We start from the raw sequence: 7,011 nt of genomic DNA on the forward strand, positions 1-7,011 counted from the left end.
TTGATGTCTTCAATATTTTATTTACAATGTAGAAAATAGTAAAATAAAGAAAAAATATAATAAGTACTGTAGGTGTGTCCAAACTTTTGACTAGTACTGTATTTCTACATATATGTTTATATATTTAAATATATATCAAGGGATTAGAAATCCAGGGTTTAAAAACAAAGGTGTCATTGTACGCTGATGATTCATGTTGTCTTTTAAATCCACAGTTTGGGTCCCTCCACAGCCTTATAGAGGATCTAGTTGCAACCACAACCACAAATGACGTATTGTATCACTAAAAAATACAACTTTTACAATACCTTGTAGTTTACCAATAAAATGGTCTAACGGTGACGTGGACATACTCTGTATACATATCCCCAAAGAAAGAAAGGATCTCACTCCATACATTTTTTAATAGAAAGTTAGCAAAAATGTATATGATCTTGCTACCATGGAAAGGAAAATACCTGTATATTTGTGGAAAAATCACCCTGATTAACTCAGTTGACCTATTTTCTTGCCTACGACAGGTGACCTGTTTCTTTTATTATATGAGCAAAAAAAAAATCCATTTGATTTGGAATGGCAAGCCAGACAAAATTAAAAGGGCTTATTCACTTAATTAATAATAGGAATTCGGAAGGCAGAAATGATTAAATATTAAAGCATTAGACCTTGGGTTTTGATATCATTAGACCTCTCACTAAAGGCGTCAGTCATACAAAGTAGGTTCAGAACTTTATGAAACAGCACAGTTTAAAATATATGGCAAAGTGAAATCAAACTTGATGGACATCAGAAATAGATGGGAGAGGTTAGTAGTTTGTGTCTGTAAAATGCATATAGTATGTACAGTATACGCTGAAAGTAGAAGTATTAGTGTTGTTGATCACTAGTTTACTCCAATTATGGGAGGGGTGAGTGGAAAGTAATAAAGGACATTCAATTTTAAAAGATATGTGTATATATTATACATTTCACTACCGTTCAAAAGTTTGGGGTATCTCAGAAATGTCCTTGTTTTTGAAAGAAAAGCCCATTTTTTTGTCCATTAAAATAACATCAAATTGATCAGAAATACAGTGCAGACATTGTTAATGTTGTAAGTGACTATTGTAGCTGGAAACAGCTGATTATTAATGGAATATCTACATAGGCATACAGAGGCCATAAACACACAGCCAAGACAACGCAAGTCCCATGTTTCATGAGCTAAAATAATAGATCCCAGAAATATTCCATATCCACAACAATCCAATTTCTCTCAAATTTCGTGGACAAATGTGTTTACATGGCTGTTATTGAGCATTTCTCCTTTGCCAATATAATCTTCTACCTGACAGGTGTGGCATATCAAGAAGTTGATTAAACAGCATGATCATTACACAGGTGCACCTTGTGCTTGGGACAATAAAAGGCCACTCTAAAATGTGCAGTTTTGTCACACAACTCAATGCTACAGATGTCCCAAGTTTTGTGGGAGCGTGCAGTTGGCATGCTGACTGCAGGAATGTACACCAGAGCTGTTCCCAGAGAATTGAACATTCATTTCTCTACCATAAGCCGCCTCCAACGACCTTTTAGAGCAGTACATCCAACCGGGCCTCACAACAACAGACCATGTGCTACCATGCCAGCCCAGGAACTCCACGTCTGGCTTCTTCACCAGCCACCCGGACAGCTGATGAAACTGAGGAGTATTTTTGTCTGTGATAAATAACTTTTGTGGGGCAAATTCTTATTGGCTGGGCCTGGCTCCCCAATGAGTGGGGGGGATCTATGGATTTCACATGACTGGGCGGGGGCACAGCCTATAGCTAGCTGTAAGATCCTCATTTGTGCATACTTTATGCCTTTTACAGAACTATATTAGAAAATCTCCAAGCCTTTCAAGTCAACCTCTAATCCTTTACAGTTGTCTTTGTACTATGATTGATGTGCTTCAGGCGAACACACGGGCATCACCAACACTGATGCCAGGGCCTTTTGGATCTGGATGTAATGACTCCCTAACCATTTTATCACTGTAAACTGTATCAGGGTTGGGGTCAATTCCATTCCAGACAATTCAATAGGTACACTTCAATTCCAATTCTCTTCAATGCTTTTCAATTAAGAAATGTTGGACATGGAATTTGAGTTGACTCGAAGATGATGGTGGTGGTGGTGATGATGATGAATTGCCAGATGAATTGCCAGAGAAACCATAACATTGATCAGCCTAAATCTTCCCTTACTCAGTGATACACATAAGATCAATACCATGGCTTTGCTGACAAAAAACAGATTACTTTACCTTTACCTGGCCACACCCTCTCTCTCCCTCAGCTTCCTTCTGATCCGCAGTACATTCGTGCTAAACAGCCCAGTATAACATTTGAGTTGCATAATAAGTTAGCATGGAGTCAATGCCAACACCATTGGAGGCTGATTCTAGTTTAAGTAGTTTGGATCTGTAGTTCTAGATATGAGCTGCATGTTAATGACTACTGCGCCCAGGCACATCTACAACATAAGAGATTAGTATGGTCTGGCGTGGAGACAGAGAGAGGCGTGGTGAATGGTGATTTAGCATGGAGAGAGGGGAACAGATGGGCTGGGGGGAAAGAGAGGGGGAAGGGGGGGAAGGAGACAGGGAAAAAGAAAGGAGCGTGAAGGAGATGGGATGGAGAGAGAAAGAAATCAAATAAGAAATCAGAGCGATAGGAAGAGACAGAAAGAGATAAATAAAGCAGTAAGAGAGGAGGGAGAGAGAAAGACAATTAAGAAATCAAAAGAGAAATGGAGAGAAAGAGAGAGAAAGAAAGACAACAGCAGCAGCAGTGACTTCACAACCTCATTCAAAATGTTTATTCAACCCTGTTCTTTAAACAGGAAGTTTAGTTCAGATAGCAATTATCCTGGATCCTGCTGAATGCCAAAGAAAAACACAGGTTGCCATAGTGTATTCTCTTATGTGCAATATATGCACTGTTGTTTCTACGTAATTAAGTCTTGCCTACACTCCCGGTGACAACTCAACTGGTTTGTACTGTGTGTTTTCGGGTTTGAGAAAGGAATTGCCTGCAATAAAATGAAACATACAGATAGTGTGATTCATAAATTGGCCTTGCTGAATTATGTTTTTTATTTTATCTTTCTTTAACGAGGAAGTCAATTATGTATAATTATTGGAGAACAAAGCAGATAGGGGGACTTAATCTTCAATTTTTGTGGAGTTTCTAACAACCTAATTGTGCATTCTCATATTCCCCTGTGTGCTTATCACAGTTTCTTATATAGGCTGAGTCTCTGTCTCAGTGACATTCTAATCTAAGCTGTCTGTTCCACAACTCATTTATAGATTCTTACTGTGGTAAAGTAGTTAGCCGGGGGATAATCAGAGTCATCATTGCCCGTCGGGGATTCTTCCAACCTAGAATGTGTCAGTTCTAGTTGACAACTTTGAGTGACATACTTTTAAATGGGTTGGACAAGGAGGATATTTTGGCTTACAGGCATTGAGGAACACACGTGATGGACATCTCAGCACCATGTTCAACCTCTACCTAAAATGTACTGGACTGTCTCTCACAGGTCTCACAGCTTAGATCTACCCAAACTCACACTTGCCTCATGGTGGTAGGCTTTTGAATGTCTCTGTGAAAATCTTTTGGCGTTCGTGATGCAGTACTTTGAGTATGGCAAATCATAGTCTTTTGCTAAGTTTGTTGTGGACCATTTTTTTATGGTTAAATTAGAAGTAAATATAGTTTACCAATCTTTTTTTTTGTTTTTGCACTGAATTTGTTCAAATAAAATATAATTATAATTCATCTTCATTTTTCCATTGGGTTCTTATACAACAAGTAAACATTAGACACAAGACAACATAATGTCTCTTGGCACAGCAACCAAAAGAGAACCCATCAGATTTACAGAAATACAATGTGTATTCGATTCCAAAACATCAACAGACAGATGCAACTCAGAGTTACCAAATGAATTCATAAAGGATATACGTAAGTCTTGCCATGGCCCTGGGGTTTGCTTTACTCAGTGAGCTGTGAAATCCTGCGTCTTCACATCAGTGTTCTGTGGGGGAGGCTGGAGTAAAGGAACGCATGCATGCAGCTCTGGTGGAACGGAGCATGTCAGATGCAGGGTAGAACGTTGTTACGCTTTATTTCACTGTTTCTGGCTCGTATCACTTAGACATGTGAACACAATAGATAGCTGCTGGTTGCTTATTTAAGAAGAGCTCAGCAGAATTAGACCTCCCACTGGGCACAGACGTCAGTTTGGCGCCTAGTTTTGAGTTTTCAACTAACGTGAATTCAACGTGAAATCAACCAAGCGTCACCATGTCATTGGATTTACATTAAGAGTTGGGTGAAAAAAAAGGACAAAATGCCCATACATTGTGATTTTTGCCAATCCAAATTGTTATTAAATTGGGGTCCCCCTGGAGGCTGGGCCTCAAGGTTTGGCCCCCCAGATGTTCTGAAGTCTCTTTTTTTGTTTTCTTGAGTAAGGCAGCTACAAAATGCAGGTGGTTCAGTCTAGCTCAGTGCTTTCTGTGTTGGTGGGGCAAGCCAGCAGAAAATATGGAGCGTTGCGCCGTAATTGGCTTAGTGTTCTGTCACTCATGGGGACAGTACGTCACCACCAAGTCTAAGTGTAGAGGTCTACAATTCTAGCCCCTTGGGTGCTGACATATAGTTACATTAGAAGTGCCCATCCAAGAAGGCTCAAGGTAATTGGACACAGATAAAATTATGTCAAATCACGTTATATATACAGTAGATTTGATTGGACTGATCATGTCAACATCATACTTTCAAAATCTTAGCTACCAGTCAGCATCATGAATCAAGTCGACAATCTACTGGCAAATCCTTTTTAATCCTTGTCATATGAAGACAAGTAATGAAGAGAAATTATAGATAAAACGTATCGGTGCTCTTCAGCCATTGGACAAACATTACACAACAAGTTGGAAATAGTAAGTTCAACAATGAGTGGTTTGGAAGGAATCAGTGCATTGCAAAGCAATCATTAGCCTTCTATTCTGTGGTGTGGCTGTGTGGTCCCAAGTCTAAGATTAAGGGTCTATTTTCCAAGTTAAAAATTCTAAAGATTCAACATTGGCCATGCGGTCAATGAAGCATGATTTGTGCCGCGCTCAAAACAACTGTTAACTCGGAACTGCAAAATCTGATTTTAGTGAGTTCAAGTCAACTGGGAACTCGGGGAAAACGAGCTACAACTGGGAAAATACGTATTTAACTTTCATCCAACTCGGAAGTAAATCGGGAACTCGGACCTCTTTCCAGAGCTTCAACCTGAAGATCACTGTCATCATCATGATTCAAAACATTTTCTTCAGAGTTCCCAGTTGTCTTGAACGCACCATAAATCCAGAGAATGCCAGACTTTAATGACAAAGTTTGATGACAAAATTTGCCCACAAGAAGGACCGCCGCGACACTTTCCTGTTCAAGTGACTCCAAAAATGTATTGTATGCTTCTGCATAAATTATGTAATATGCCAGGGAGATATGTATACTGTAGCTAAGAAAGTAATACTAAGTGTATGTTGTGTTAGTAGCCCATGTGCCTCACCCTAATTATTTGGTCTATTTTCACCTCTTAATTTGCTTACTGTTCTGACTTCGTGGTGCACATGTAGCCTATAACCTGTTTTTGCAAAATGTAATCATTGAATATTGTATAGATTTCATTGTCTGCTTATATGCCCTCTTTATTTGTCTTACAGTTCTGACTTGGTGTACAGGGAGAAAACTGTAAGAGTGGGTCACGTTCTGAATTCTGTACATTTCAAAAGTGCTGAACAAGTAGATTGCTTCTTATCCGCTTGTCGTCCCCTTATGCCATAGTTTGTACATCTCAATTGTCAGTAGAAACCACATTTGTTTAAGCAAGTCAGCCATATCAGCAAAAACAATGTAAAGGCAGTAAATGAGACTGAATGAGCAGTTTTGCTGCCAGACAAGGCTCAGCTGATAGCCAGGTGTAGCAGTGGTAAGGTGTTGGGACTGCTGTTGGGACAGCTTTATGTAGGCCCTAACAGTTTGTGGGCACCGTTTGTCACCGTTATAGTGCAATTAATTTATTCTTTAGTGATGTGTTGTGTAGTGGCTTTGCTGGCATACGTCCCACATATTATTTTTTTTGCCACTACTTCTTCCACAACAAAAAGCAACTTGTAAAACTGCTTGCGCTTGTGTGATTCCCTTATGACGACGGCCACACAATGCACAAGGCTCACCTCGCGGGTAACTTCTTGCAAAACTAAATCCAATGAATTGTTCCTACAGTGCACATGCTGTACATGGTACCTGGAAATACCTCTTTCAGTCGAGCCTGTACACCTGAAAAACAGCCTGACATGTTACTTACTCCATCAAAGCAGAATCCCTGGAGCTGTTCCATGGGAATGTTTAAACGCAAATATCCTTTACACACAAGAACAGATTTTTGCTGTGGATTCGGGGGTAAACCCCCCCCCCATATCATAGTGTGACTCCAGGTTCTGGTCGACGTACTGCAGCCTGCATGAGAACTGTTACATCGTGCTCACGTCAGTGGTGCAATCAGCTGTCAATCAATAGAAGGCACATTCAGATGAGTGCGACTATCTCCCTCTGTAGAAGGATCTCATTCAGTCTCTCCGAAGTCTGGACGTCAGCAAGTCTGATAGCAAGGCATTGATTGGTGTGCTACCTGAAGCAGCAATTTTTGTAATTGATCTGTGTGCAAGTGTGATTTCTCATGTTCCCAGAATCTCTTGATTGCTTTGCACCAGTTTGCAAAACCACCATTTAACAAAAATGCGATTGACTCTAACATTTTCCTCATTGATAATCAATTTCTCCACTGCCTTAAACGCATGAGAAACATAGCACTCAATGGTCTGTCTTCCTTGACATAACGCAGCCACTACCAACCAACCTGGCTGAAGTGGGATACGTTTCCCATGAAGGCGAAGTCATCCTTGGGTTGGAAAGGCTGATCAGC

The sequence above is a fragment of the Oncorhynchus nerka genome, linkage group LG20, assembly GCF_034236695.1.
Source record: "Oncorhynchus nerka isolate Pitt River linkage group LG20, Oner_Uvic_2.0, whole genome shotgun sequence".
NCBI classification, from domain to species: Eukaryota; Metazoa; Chordata; class Actinopteri; order Salmoniformes; family Salmonidae; genus Oncorhynchus; species Oncorhynchus nerka.